The sequence below is a fragment of the Sander lucioperca genome, chromosome 2 (assembly GCF_008315115.2).
Source record: "Sander lucioperca isolate FBNREF2018 chromosome 2, SLUC_FBN_1.2, whole genome shotgun sequence".
In the NCBI taxonomy this organism is placed as follows: Eukaryota; Metazoa; Chordata; class Actinopteri; order Perciformes; family Percidae; genus Sander; species Sander lucioperca.
The window spans coordinates 25,621,821-25,634,545 of record NC_050174.1 but is presented as its reverse complement, the minus strand read 5'-3'; the positions used below and the strand labels follow the sequence as shown (position 1 = coordinate 25,634,545).

Genomic DNA, 12,725 nt, shown 5'->3' with positions numbered 1-12,725 from the left:
GTGTGTGTGTGTGTGTGTCTTTGTGAATGTATGAGCATGCCTTGGGGCAGGTGTGTGTGGGGGGTGTCAGCATCAGCAGTTATGGCTGTGCCTCCCAGCCTCCTGCCATTGGCTGATACTCTCAGTGCTCAAACTTTGTCTAGAGCTTTCAACCACATACAAATTCCAGACAAAGCTAGTAAGTGGACCTGTGTGTGTGAACTGTGAACTGTGAACTGTGAACTGTGACCTGTCACAGGTTTAAAAAGGTGTGAAGTCATGGCAAGGTGACAGTGAACACAGGGTCTAGTTTTCCCTGACTAATCTCTGCAGGATGGGATGCCTGGCTCCACATAATCACAGCGCACAGATTACGTTCCTATTATTGCCCATTGTATCAGCACATTCTGCTGCTTTATATAATATTATCAGCTATTTAATGGATGCTTTTATCCGAACAACCCATACCAAATATGTAGGCACTCTGCCGGTGCTGTAATGTACTGCTTTTATCCAAAGTGCCTTCATTAGAGGGTGTACATATTTAGTAAGGGTGGTTTTAGGAATAATGGAAACACTACCTTTGGCAGCATGAAAGCAGTGTAAGATAAACCTTCCTAAAGTTAGTTTGTGCAGCATTTCAAAAGGAGAGACTTCAGTCCAGTTTTACCTTGTTGCCAGGCAATCATGGTGTGATGAGAGCATAGCTCACCAGCCTTTAATTTCAACCCTATTTAGTACACCACTAGTTTAAAACCAGCTATTAGTTACTAATAATAGTTACTTCATTTCCGGGATTGTTCCCTCACCTTCCTCTTTCTTTGTGTTGGTGTTCTAACCTCTGGTGGATTTCTGAGGACTACGGTTAACTGCTCCTCAGATCTCTGCAGGGTAAATCCAGACAGCTAGCTAGACTATCTGTCCAATCTGAGTTTTCTGTTGCATGACTAAAACAACCTTTGAACGTACATATGTTCCACCAAAACAAGTTCCTTCCTGAGGCTATTTTGCAGCGGCACCACTTAGCGCCGCCCAAGACGATTGCGATAAAGAAGAAATAATAAAGCAAAATAATAATAAACCAGAGCACGTCCTGGAATGCTGTGTGGACTAGCCAGACCCTCCTCCGCAGCGCAGTGGAGGAAGGTCTGGCAATGCAAGACTAGTTACTAATCATTTTGAGCTACTTTACACAGTTACTCATAGCTGGTGCAACCTAATCCTAGAGTAAACCCTTGACCCTGGCAGTGTTAGATTCACTTACCTTAGAATGATTCAGGCGTCTTTTGGCTTCTACTGTATGATAGAATGATACCTCTTTAAGGGTTGCAACCGTGTATCGCTCCTATACACAAGAGTACATATGCTGCCATGTGTCGTCTGCAACTGATTATTTTCAGGATTATCGAACTGCTCTGTGCGTCACACCACCAACATCAATCAATCAATCAATATTTCTATTGTAGCCACTCCAGAAGGTTGAATGTGATATCATGCACAGGACCCATCAAATATGGCAGGGTCCTTGAACTAGCTCTGACACAGTATGAAATTAAACACATTCAAAGCATGTTACAGTATAGTAGTGTCGTCTGAAGGGGCCTCACGGTACAAAGGCACCTGAATTTGTGCTGATTACATATTGTTAAATGGTACTTCAGCAGTCGGACTGAAATGGAAGTAGTAGAAGTTCCTCTTACATGTGGCAGCTATAAATATGTTACAGCCTTCAATGGAAAAACTTAAAAAAAACTTATTGTCTTTGTTCTGCACAATTGCAGCAAGACCAGACTCTCTCTCTCTCTGTGTTAGATGGGGCAATGGCTGAGATGAAGGCAGGGTGTATTTCAAAAAGAACAATTTATAGTCACAAGTTGACAGGTCACTTTAATGTGAGATTGGTAGCAGGAGACAGAGGGTGTGGGATCCAAAGCCTCTCATGTTGTTTCCTCTTCCATCCCTGGAAAGTAATTTGCTTTTCTCAGTAAGGCGAGGACGGATGGTGCAACTGTTGGGGGAGATGGATAGCCGCAGAAGATGGGGTTGAATAAATTATATAAAATGTTTGAGGATGCTAGTTGATGCAGTGATTAAGATAAATGTAGTGTGTTGCAGTGTAGTGTCGTTTGCCTAGCCGGACTCAAGTAATTCCATTAGGCTTCAACTAATATGGGATTTGCAGGCTAAAAACTGCACATTTGACATTTGACCTGCTGATAACTGACACCGTTTGTGCAAATGTGTCTGCTAATAACATTAATCTTAAAATATGACAATTTTCAACCCAGCTTTGTTGGCAGTGTGGAAAAGCACTAAGATCATGGGACACGAGACAAGAAAAATGTCAGTACGAGCCGATATCACAAACAAATCAGTCTAACCTACTTTTTTTAACAGTCATATGTTAGTCCTCTGTGTATTAATTACTCAGAAATGGTGCTGCTGGTTTTCACAGCCCCGGTGAGGATGTTGTGGGTTGTTGTTTTTGTGGGAAATGTGTCCATTTATTGCCGTATTTCTCCAGTCAAAATGTCAGGATGCTCTCTGACCAAAGAGCTATTTCTATGTAGAGGAGTCCTACTTGTTTCAACGCTGGGCAAATGTTCGCTCAGCCTTTGGCATTAAAGGCTGAGTGTGTAGGTAGGTGGAAAAAGAGGAGAGGGAAGATGGAAGTAGAGGAAGATGAGACAAGAGGCCCTGTGTGTTTTCCAAGAAGCTACCAGAAATCAGAGCGAGCGCTTGCACCAGAGCACTGCACTGTAGCTGTTTATTACCTGCAGCAATTGTTGTCATGAGTACTAAGTTAATACGGTATATTAATTCTCTTGTTTTTAACACTGCATTCATATAAAGTGAGAGAGGCAAAAACTTAATTTAAACTATGTTATTTTCTTACCAAGCCATTTTCTCTCATCATTGGAACATTTTAGGGAATATTTGTTGTACTAAATGTCTGTCCTACTAGATGCAGCTTTTTCTGAGGACACCTCACAGTAATGGGGATCTTTTTTCTCACTGTTCAACTGCTGACAGTCTACAACCATCAACAGGAATGTCAAGCATGTTTTGATAATGATCAGGACATTTCTAATGAGGAGGAGGGTGTACCGACCTTTTGACAACAAGGGAAGGGGGGGTGATGACTTTGACTCCGCTGATGTGTGGATTCTAAAAGCTTCTCCTGTCATCTATGGCAGTGGTTACCAACCTTTTGGTCTGAAGTACCCCTACAGCCCTGTCAGACGAACTCACGTACCGCTTCAACAATTCACAATGTATGTTCCAAATGTATAACACTATTCATTCTTTTTTTTCATATTGAACGGTCAAAATTAAGGTTGGTTTGGTCAACAATGATACTACTACTACTATTACTACTACTTGGAATGAAGTTGAATGTTTCAACTATTTATCCATTACTTTTAGCTAACTATTTCAACTGTTATCCATTACTTTTAGTGAATCATTTGAACTGTCATTACTTTTAGCTATTTATATCTAGCATTTATTCATTACTTTTAGCTAACTATTTCAACCATTTAGCCATTACTTTTAGCTACCTGTTTAAACTTCTGTGCTCACTTGCTAACTAGTTTTCATGCACTCCTACATAACTTAACATTAGGTGTTTTCAGTTGATGTTGATCATATGATTTCAATTTCTTCAAATTAGTTGAGCTGCACCACAATCATTCCACATACCCCATGGCAACATCAGAAGTAACCCCTGGGGTACAAGTACCCCTGGTTGGGAATCACTAATCTATGATGTGCTTGACGTCACTGTTACCCACTGAACAATCCAGGAGGAAGTTAAAGGCAACACAAACCAGCTGCACCATAGAGACAAAAGAAGGAGTCAAGGTGCAGCAGATTAGATGTGGTTATTTGGGAAGCAAATATACTGAAGTAGTTTTTCTGGAGCAATGATGTGCGTTGATGCTGGATGTATCCTGAGGCTGGTGGTGTGTGAGAATACACAGAAAACAATAAGGGCTCTATCTTGCACCCGGCGCAGCGCAAAGCCCGACACAAGTGTCTTTGCTAGTTTAAGACCGATGCAGTTGTCAGTTTCCCGTCCAGCGGCCGCGTCATTTAAATAGCAAATGCACCTGCGCCCATCTTTGAGCCCATGGGCGTGCTGGTCTTACAGGGAGGTGTGTTCAGGTGAATTATTGGTGTATTGCTATCTTTGCACCATTGACCAACAAAAACCTGGTCTAAAGTCAATAGCGCAGCATTTCATTGTTATTTTAACAGCACATTAATAAAATGTGCCTAGGCTTATGCATAACGCGCGCACTCTATGCTTGTTACACACACAGGGAAGCGCAGCAGCACACACATGCAGAAGATTACAAATAAAAATATTACGGTGCAAATCCGCCATCATAATAGCAATGCACCAAGGTCCAAACGCACCTGGCTTTTAAAGGGAATGGGAGATGATCTCTGATTGGTTTATTGCATGTTACGCCCCAAACACACCTCTGATTAATGAAGACACTAAGTACAACCCTTTAGAACCATGCGCCCGGCACAAGGACCCTTTTTTTCGCCATCAAACTAGCAAAAGTGGATTTGGACACACCCTAAACGCACCTGCACCAGACGCTTCATGCCGTGCGCTTAGATCGTTAAAATAGGGCCCTGGGTGTGCAACAGGTGTTTTGACTCCAGTGTTGCCAGATAAATGATACTTATCCTATTTGTATGATCATTTACCCCTTTGTGTGATGTACAATCACACAAAGAACAACAACCAGCCTGATTATTCGTTTTATTTTAACATCAGTAATGTATTATGGCAAACAGACCCTGGATTTGCCATAAATGATCCAATCCCATCTTTGCTGACATCTTGTGAGACAGCCATCACTGCCATTCACCGCCTCTTATAAAGTCTTTATGACTGTTTCACAGCTTTTGTTTGTTTTAAAGATGCCATGCCTAAGGCCGGCTACACACTGGCTGCGTGGCGCGGGTGTGTCAGCACGTCTCAGGCGCACCTCGAGCCACGCCGAAAACGCACGCATGCTAGAAATAGAACCGACGCCTATTTTTCACGCGGCATACAAGCGTGTTGGAAGCGTTTCCAGGCAGAATAGAATAGGAAAAGATGTTTATATGTCATTTTGACACGAATACATATTAATAAATGACATGTTGATGTTTTAAAGTCTCTAGGTTTTGACATAAATGCAGATATTTTTATTCTTATATGTTAAGTGAGTGTTGTACTTAGAGAGCAAAGATTAACCAAAGTCAAATTTTTGTTTGTTTGCGCAAACCTGGCCAATAAAGCTGATTCTGATTCTCATTCTGATATAAATGTAATTTAAAAAAAAATAATAATAATTATCGATTTTCAAATATTTCACAAAATATTTGGTAGCCTATTTTGCCGTCAATACTGCTGTCTTTGCTGTAATCAAATCAGTATATATTTGTTTAACATGAAGTATACTACTGCTTGAGTGCATTTTATCAATGGGAAACATCCATGTGTACAGACAAGGCTAGCAGCAGCAGCGCTGCGTCAGACACGTTTCTGGTGTGTAAAGACATAGAAAACGCCACGCAGCCGCCACGCAACTGACACGCAACAGAAACACCACGCTCATGCCACGCAGCCAGTGTGTAGCCGGCCTAATAGCTGTGCCACTGGACTGGTCTCATTCAAATGAAAGAGTGGGCTGCGTTTTTTTTCACGCCGGGCTAAAGTTGGTCTGGATGTGGCCTCATGACTAAAGAGACAACCCCACAACCAGGATCCTCTGGGGCAAATGGAGGTTTCTGAAACAAGTTCCCAAGTTGGGACTTAATTTGCACGTGTCTTGCCTGTGCTCAAAGAGCAATCACTCAATTTTGAGACAAAGCTGAACCCCTAACCTCGAAGTCACTCTGGTTGTAACTGTCAGTTAAACATCTACAAAGACATACAAGCGGCTGTGTGTGAGGTGGGAGTATTGGTGGTGGGACCTCCCACCCGTCCCAGAAGCCTCTTTCTCCTACCTGCTGCTGGGTCGTCATATTTTCCACTGTGGGTTGTAGCAACAGACGATCCAGGCTCAATAGAGCCTCCATTCATTCATTGAACCGAGGGAGGGAGGCGGAGGCTGCGCCCACTAACGGCTGCTGTTCTCTTCTCCTCGTCAATAGGTGCGGATGTAAAAAGGTTCTGACTTGTGAACTGTTCATCTTATTCATGGCTCAGGAGAGACTGGCGCTGGTTGTAATTCAGACTCTAGGGAAGTTATGTGGAATGAAAAAGAAAGGCAGCATTGTTGCGTGGAGACAGACAGGCTTCGCTCTGTCTGTGGTCGTTTTTTAATGAGATCCTGCGTTCACATACGCGTGTTTACTGTAAACCCTTCCTGCCAGTTAGTCTGCAATGCACTGATGAGCAAGGTATTGCTTTACTGAGATTCTCAAAGAAACAGAACGACACTGCACTGATCCAATATGCATCAGCATGGGAACCATAATATGCTTTTCCTAGTCAGATTCCTGGTGTTACACATTGCCTTCATGCATATGTGATTTTGGCCCTGCACCCTTTGCCCGCCTCTCACTTTATGATTAATGGTTCAGGGATGAGATGAGTGCCTGTGGCTGACAATGGGACAATTAATACCCCACTCTGCTGCTTTTTTTCTACAGACAGAATGAGACTAACCCCCCCCCCCGCCCCCCACACCACCACCACCACCACAACACCCTCAGCGACTGTCAGAAAACTGCTGAACACAACACAACAATACAGGGCCAGTAAACAGGAGAAATACTCCTCTAATTAAATCTTCTTTGGCTGGAAAGTGGGAACGTTAAGTTATTTCAACGGTGTTTATTTAATAGTGCAGCCAGTTAGCGGGAAGAGATGAAGGAAATTTCAGTTTCAAAGGCCTACAATCACATGACATTTCTCTTCAGAGAGTGACTTGTGAAGAGCCAATAGCACCCCCACCCCCCCAAACACACCATCACCAGCTCTCTTAGCCAACTGAAGTAGTGACTTCACAGTGTGTCTCTTATGGCTGACTGTCTGCCACTGTCACAAATTGAACAAGAATTGAATCCCCTTGTCATTTTTATACTCACTGAAAAGCTGCATTACTTTTAATACTTTAATTATTACATATTTATTTATTTTTCGCAATGCTAAAAAAAAATTAGTTTAACACCCCATCTTGATTCCACCATCGACATCTGACATGAAGCCAAAAGCTCACTTCACTTTCTTTCACTTCAAGAAATCCCTTTTGCTGATTCAATCTCTTTAAATCGAATGAAAAATGAATTGAAGTCTTGCATGCTCTGCGAGAAGGGAGGTGGTTCGAGTCAGTGTAAAGTGTGGCTTTTAATGAAACATTTTAAGGCAGTGAGCTTATACTCTTACCGAGAGCAAACTACAGTGAGTAGCCTACTGTTCAGCACCTATCTGTCAAGAATGCCAGACTTTAACAACTAGAAGTACCACAAGGGGACGTTGGAGGGGAGGGATGTGATTTCAAGTGATAGATGGTGTCATAAAGAGTTCGCTGACAAGATCAGGAGCTTTAAAAAAAGATGATATCGAGACACACTTTGCTTTCTATGAAGTAGGTAGGTAAAAAAGCAAAGCAAGCTAAAGTCATGGCCGGGTTACTGCAGGAAAGAGAGAGCTATTAAAGTCCTGGAAGTAACAGCAGAGCAGAGTACAGAGCGGGCAGAGTAGAACCTTTTTGTTCACTGAAGAAAAACCCAACCCTTTGACCGAACTTATGCCTGCCAAGACCAGTGGAGTAAGTGAAAGTTTAGGCAGAGGAAAAGATTTCTTTGGAAGGAGGATCAGATGCCCTCTACATCCTGTTGCATCAAACTTGGTCGTGTGAAACTACTCTGAGTTTACAGAGAGGAGAGCTCAGCTTCACTCATATTTGTTGTTCATATTTGTTATCATTGGTGGGAAACCTTATATTTCCTAAATAAATGCTTTAACCTCGTGGCTATAAACCAGCCACTCTCATGTCCCATTTGTTGCAGGTAATTGCTTCGCATCAGAGATTTAGCCTGCTGATGTAGTGTCATGGGACATACAGGTGTCAGGCTTGATGTAGTAGTCACAATGAGCGTGCTGTTCAATCTGAGGCCTGATGGGCAGAGCAGCATGGATCTGGCTCATCATTCATTGATAATGTTGCAAAAGGGCAGTACTAAAATGTCATGTTGATACAAACTGGAGCAGAGCAAAGTGTTGTCCATGCAGCCCAGTCAGATGTGAGAAACTAAAACAAGACGTGAATTCACGGGTAGCACAGATTCAGAAATATGGCTAAAGGATTCCAGATTGACTCTAGCTCACTTAAAGTTATTGTTCTACTGTTACTGGATTTTCACAGAATGTTGACTCGGTAAACTACAACGCTTGGATTTAATTGTGAATTGACAGTGTTTTGTTTGATTTTATAAATTGTCTGTAGATGTACACAAACAAAATACATCTATAATTATGCGAAGGTACACTCGTTTATTGTATGCAGAGTTTATACTACCTTATAAATAATGTGTGATGGGATCAACAGTATCCGCTTTAAATTTTAGTTTTTTACTCATGGTTTTGCCCATCTTGACTCACATATGGTATTTGCGTGTTTCTGCTGTCAGCAGACAGACGTATGGAAATGAAATAATCCACACCGTTAATATCTGATTGCACAGCAGTTATAAATCCATAAGTTTTTTTCATGATTGTGTGTAACGAGTCACAGCTTGTTAATGCATAATGTCCACCAAAACTAAAGTTAGGACTAACATGCTAGCCAGCCTCCACATTAGCTAGCTTTTGTGGAGCAGTTTGAACTCTGACAGACGAGGGTTAATATAAGTTGATGGTGAAACACAGTTTAAAAGCTACGATAGCTTTCTCCATTTTGGACTCTCTGACCAGGATGTTGTTACAATGTATGCGTTTCTGTCTTTTGAAACTGAGACACATTATCTCACTTGGTCATCATACTGCCTGGCTTGTGAGGTGGTTGCAACTCAAAAGCCCTAATACTGTATGAGCCATGTGTATCTGTCTGTGTGAGGTATATCAAAGGGTCACTCAGTAAATCCACTGTTTTGTTCCTCACCCTCAGGTGGGAGAAGTCTCACCACAACTGCTGATACCCAATGACAGTATGTCCACTCTTTCATATCGCCACCTGTTTCCAATCCGCCTGGCTATCTGTCTCTCTTTCATCCCTCAGTGGATGTTTGCAGGGCTTTTGTGTGTCTCTGAGATTCAGAACCAGCAGAAAGAATGGGCACAAAGTGCTGAGTGTATCTCTGCCAAGCCACGAAGGGTGCAGCGCCACACTCTTCCTCGCTGATGAGATCCAGCTCACTCTGACATCCATTTGGATGTCAGAGTGAATCTTCAGTCTCAGGAATGTTAGGATGGGTTTGGTTTTAATAGGTCCCAACTTTCACTCCCAGATGGTTCTTTAAAACTGTTAGTTCAAAGAATGATTTTATTAACTGCACTTCATAGAACCATGAGTGCCTACAGCTTCAGCATGGCTTAACTGACAGTGTAGTCATGCTTTTTAATGGAATGATATGGTATGTTAGCTCCTACGTGCCTTGTATTGAATATGTATCATGCATGACCACAGATACTAACAAGCTTTTATTTTTTGCATATTTGATATGCATTTATTTTTCAATTATGTCTTTAGCCACGCTAGCAGCGGTCCGCTACCTTGGTCCAGGCTGAAATATCTCAACAACTATTTTGTGGATTGTCGTGAAATTGTGAACAACCATTCATGTTCCACACAAGATAAATTGTGACAACTTTGTTGGTCTAATGCAATAATCAAGTCAAACTTTTCATTTGCACAATACCTGGCTTTATTTCCCCATCAGTCTCAGGTGTACTTAGTGTTTAGTGCTAGTTAGCTAATGTTAGCATGCTAACAAGCTAAGCTAAGATGGTGAACAAACAACATAATACTAAATGTCTGCATGTTGCATTGTTATTATGAACATGTTAGCATGTTGACATTAAAGGTGCCGTAGGTAGTGGTCGGGTGAGCTCAGTTGGTAGAGCAGGTGCACATATGTAGAGGTTTACTCCTCGACGCAGCGGCCGCGGGTTCGACTCCGACCTGCGGCCCTTTGCTGCATGTCATTCCCCCTCTCTCACCCCTTTCCCGTCTTCATCTGTCCTGTGAATAAAGGCCTAAAAATGCCCAAAAAATAAAACCATAGGTAGGATTGTGAGGATCCAGGACTTAGCCAAAAAATTTGAACATCGACAACTTCTCAGTCCCTCCCCCCTTTCTGCTAAAGCCCAAACGGTCTCCTAAGCCCCTCCCCCCACAAGAGAGAATGACTGCGTGTGCATGAGCAGTGATTGACACGCAGTTAGACACCCCCCCTGGCCCTGATTGGTGCATCTGAACAGGGAGCTGTGAATTTTTGCAAATCACACTACAGGCTGGAGGTGGTGCCAGAGGAGCCGGATTTGTTTTTTAAAGCTACATTGTGTAAGAATTACTCCCATCTAGCGTTGAGATCATATATATCGCAATCAACTCTCTCGCACCACGCAGAATTGCAGCTACGGTAGCCGTCACGCTTCGAAAAGCGAAGGTGTACAAAAGGCCGTCTATCAGCCGTGGTTGTTGGAGTTCATGCGTTCATCCATGAGTTCATGTTGGAGAGTGGCGTGGACGCGCGCTTCACACCACAAGCGGGCACGCGCGCCACCCGACGGGAAGGAGAGAGAAAGAAAAGGAGACTGCAGCGGTCCGGAGGATAATTAACTAGTTGGGATTTGGTGTGTGCGTCCAAAGCAGCTCCAATGTTCACTCTTTTTTCTGATGACGCCAGTCTCTTGTTCTTTTCAACATCTGTTTTCTTTTTCTGGGTGAAGAGGAAGACTCCTGTTCCTGAAATTTGGATTTTGAATACGTGTGGTCCTCCATATTTCCTTCTTCAAACTTGCTACTATGGAAACTATGTCCCTTACCGGCTAACATATTTCAAGATGGCGCATCATTATGGAGCGTCTACCCCAGTTCATGCAAGCGCAAATGTAAAATTCCAAGCTAATAGGAATACTTGGAATTGATGGTGGTGGTCAATATTCATAAAAAAGTTTATGAAGGGCAATACAGATTTTGATAATGAACAACTACAAACGTTACACACTGGGGCTTTAAATGACCTGCTTCATGTAGTTCTACTGGAACATAGGGTCAGTTTCAGCAACTATAACAGAAAGTTAGTTTTATAAGGCTTACCTACTGCACCTTTAACATGACGCACCACATTTATTTATTTTTTTTTTTTTACATGACGCACCAGATGGTTTGTTACACAGAACCATTTGATAAGCTGTCATTGGAAGCTAACAGTCGCGGCCGTGACACACACACCTAAACCAAGCCTGTACAGTAGCGCCTCACAGGACGCTGATTGGGTGAACAGCTGGTTGTTTGGACACAAACGCAATACTTGAAGCCTGACAATCCAGCTGCCGTGCAAGGTAATGCTGACATTAGCATTTAGCTCAAACCATCCCTGTGCTTAAGTACAGTTTCACATATTTCACATCACACATGATTGAATTTCTCTGTGTTTCATTGGAAAGCTTTAGTGACCCATGATGCCTTTTTCACAGGTTTTTTTTCAGTCTGATGTGAATAAAAATAAAGGTTAAAAATAAAACAATAAAAAACGTTCGTGGGAGACAATAAAGACTTGTAATTTGTTGGCATAATATATTAAAGCATATTGAATATATATGATTACATTTAGTAATAACAGCAATCAGCTGCCTCAGTACAAAACCCATATTGCCAACCAAAGTCATCATTATGTAGGCTACTGCTCTGTTTTTTTTTATGGAGAACTCATCAGGTCAAGCCACAGAAAGGAAACAAGGGCTTTTAAGAAAGTCAAGAACACTGTCCCACACTCAGATGCCCCCGGCCTTTTCCTTCTTTTTGTATGTTGCTGAGCCGCTGCAGCCCATGCATGTCACATTGTGTCCGCAACAAAAGCCAAGACTGCACAGGCCGTACAAAATTCATATTTGGAAAGGTCGTGATTGTGCTTGTGTGAATAGCTGGCTCTCCAGACCAGCCCCAGGGCCCTGTCAACCTTATTCCCCCTTTAACAACATAACACATTTGGACTACTACAATAGAATTTATGTCTGCTTGCTCCCTGGCTCCTCCACCCACTTACAGCGATAGGAGTGGAGGGATTACTCTTTCTGCATTTTTCAAGGCTGAATCCAGACCCCACTCGTTGTTAGAAGAAAATTGTTTTCGTTACAGCTTTTCAAACAGTGCCCCGAGCCAATCTGTCAGCATGATAGGGGAAACTTGGTGGTATTGAAAACGAGACAAATTGGTTTCTGGCCCAAGGGGGAAATTATAATTAGCCAAGCTCAAACTCAGCTGCTTTCATGAGAGCTTTGGTTTGCCGTACTGTTCTTTTGCCATGATGATCCCGTACTCGCAGGGTGCCATCAATCTATCTTGTGGCTGCTGTCAAAGCCAGACTTGCACCATATTGTCCCGTCACTCAGTGTCCACCAGGTGTTGCTCTGCCTGGCGGGCCTCACAGCTATTCAAGAGGTCTTGAGTTCAAAGAAAACAAAGGAGAGGCTAAAGTAAATCTTGTAACCCCCTTCTTTCCTTCCACCACCTCCTCCTCTGATTCCAACCCGCTTCCGTCATCCAGGTTGCCCTAGCACTCTGTGT

General features: G+C 42.6%; 1 protein-coding gene across 1 annotated transcript in view; it reads left to right on the top strand.

Moving 5' to 3' along the window:
* zdhhc8b (zinc finger DHHC-type palmitoyltransferase 8b) overlaps positions 1-12,725 on the top strand; it is an 81,412-nt gene that overhangs the window by 24,006 nt on the left and 44,681 nt on the right. The gene's annotated exons all lie outside the window — the stretch shown is intronic.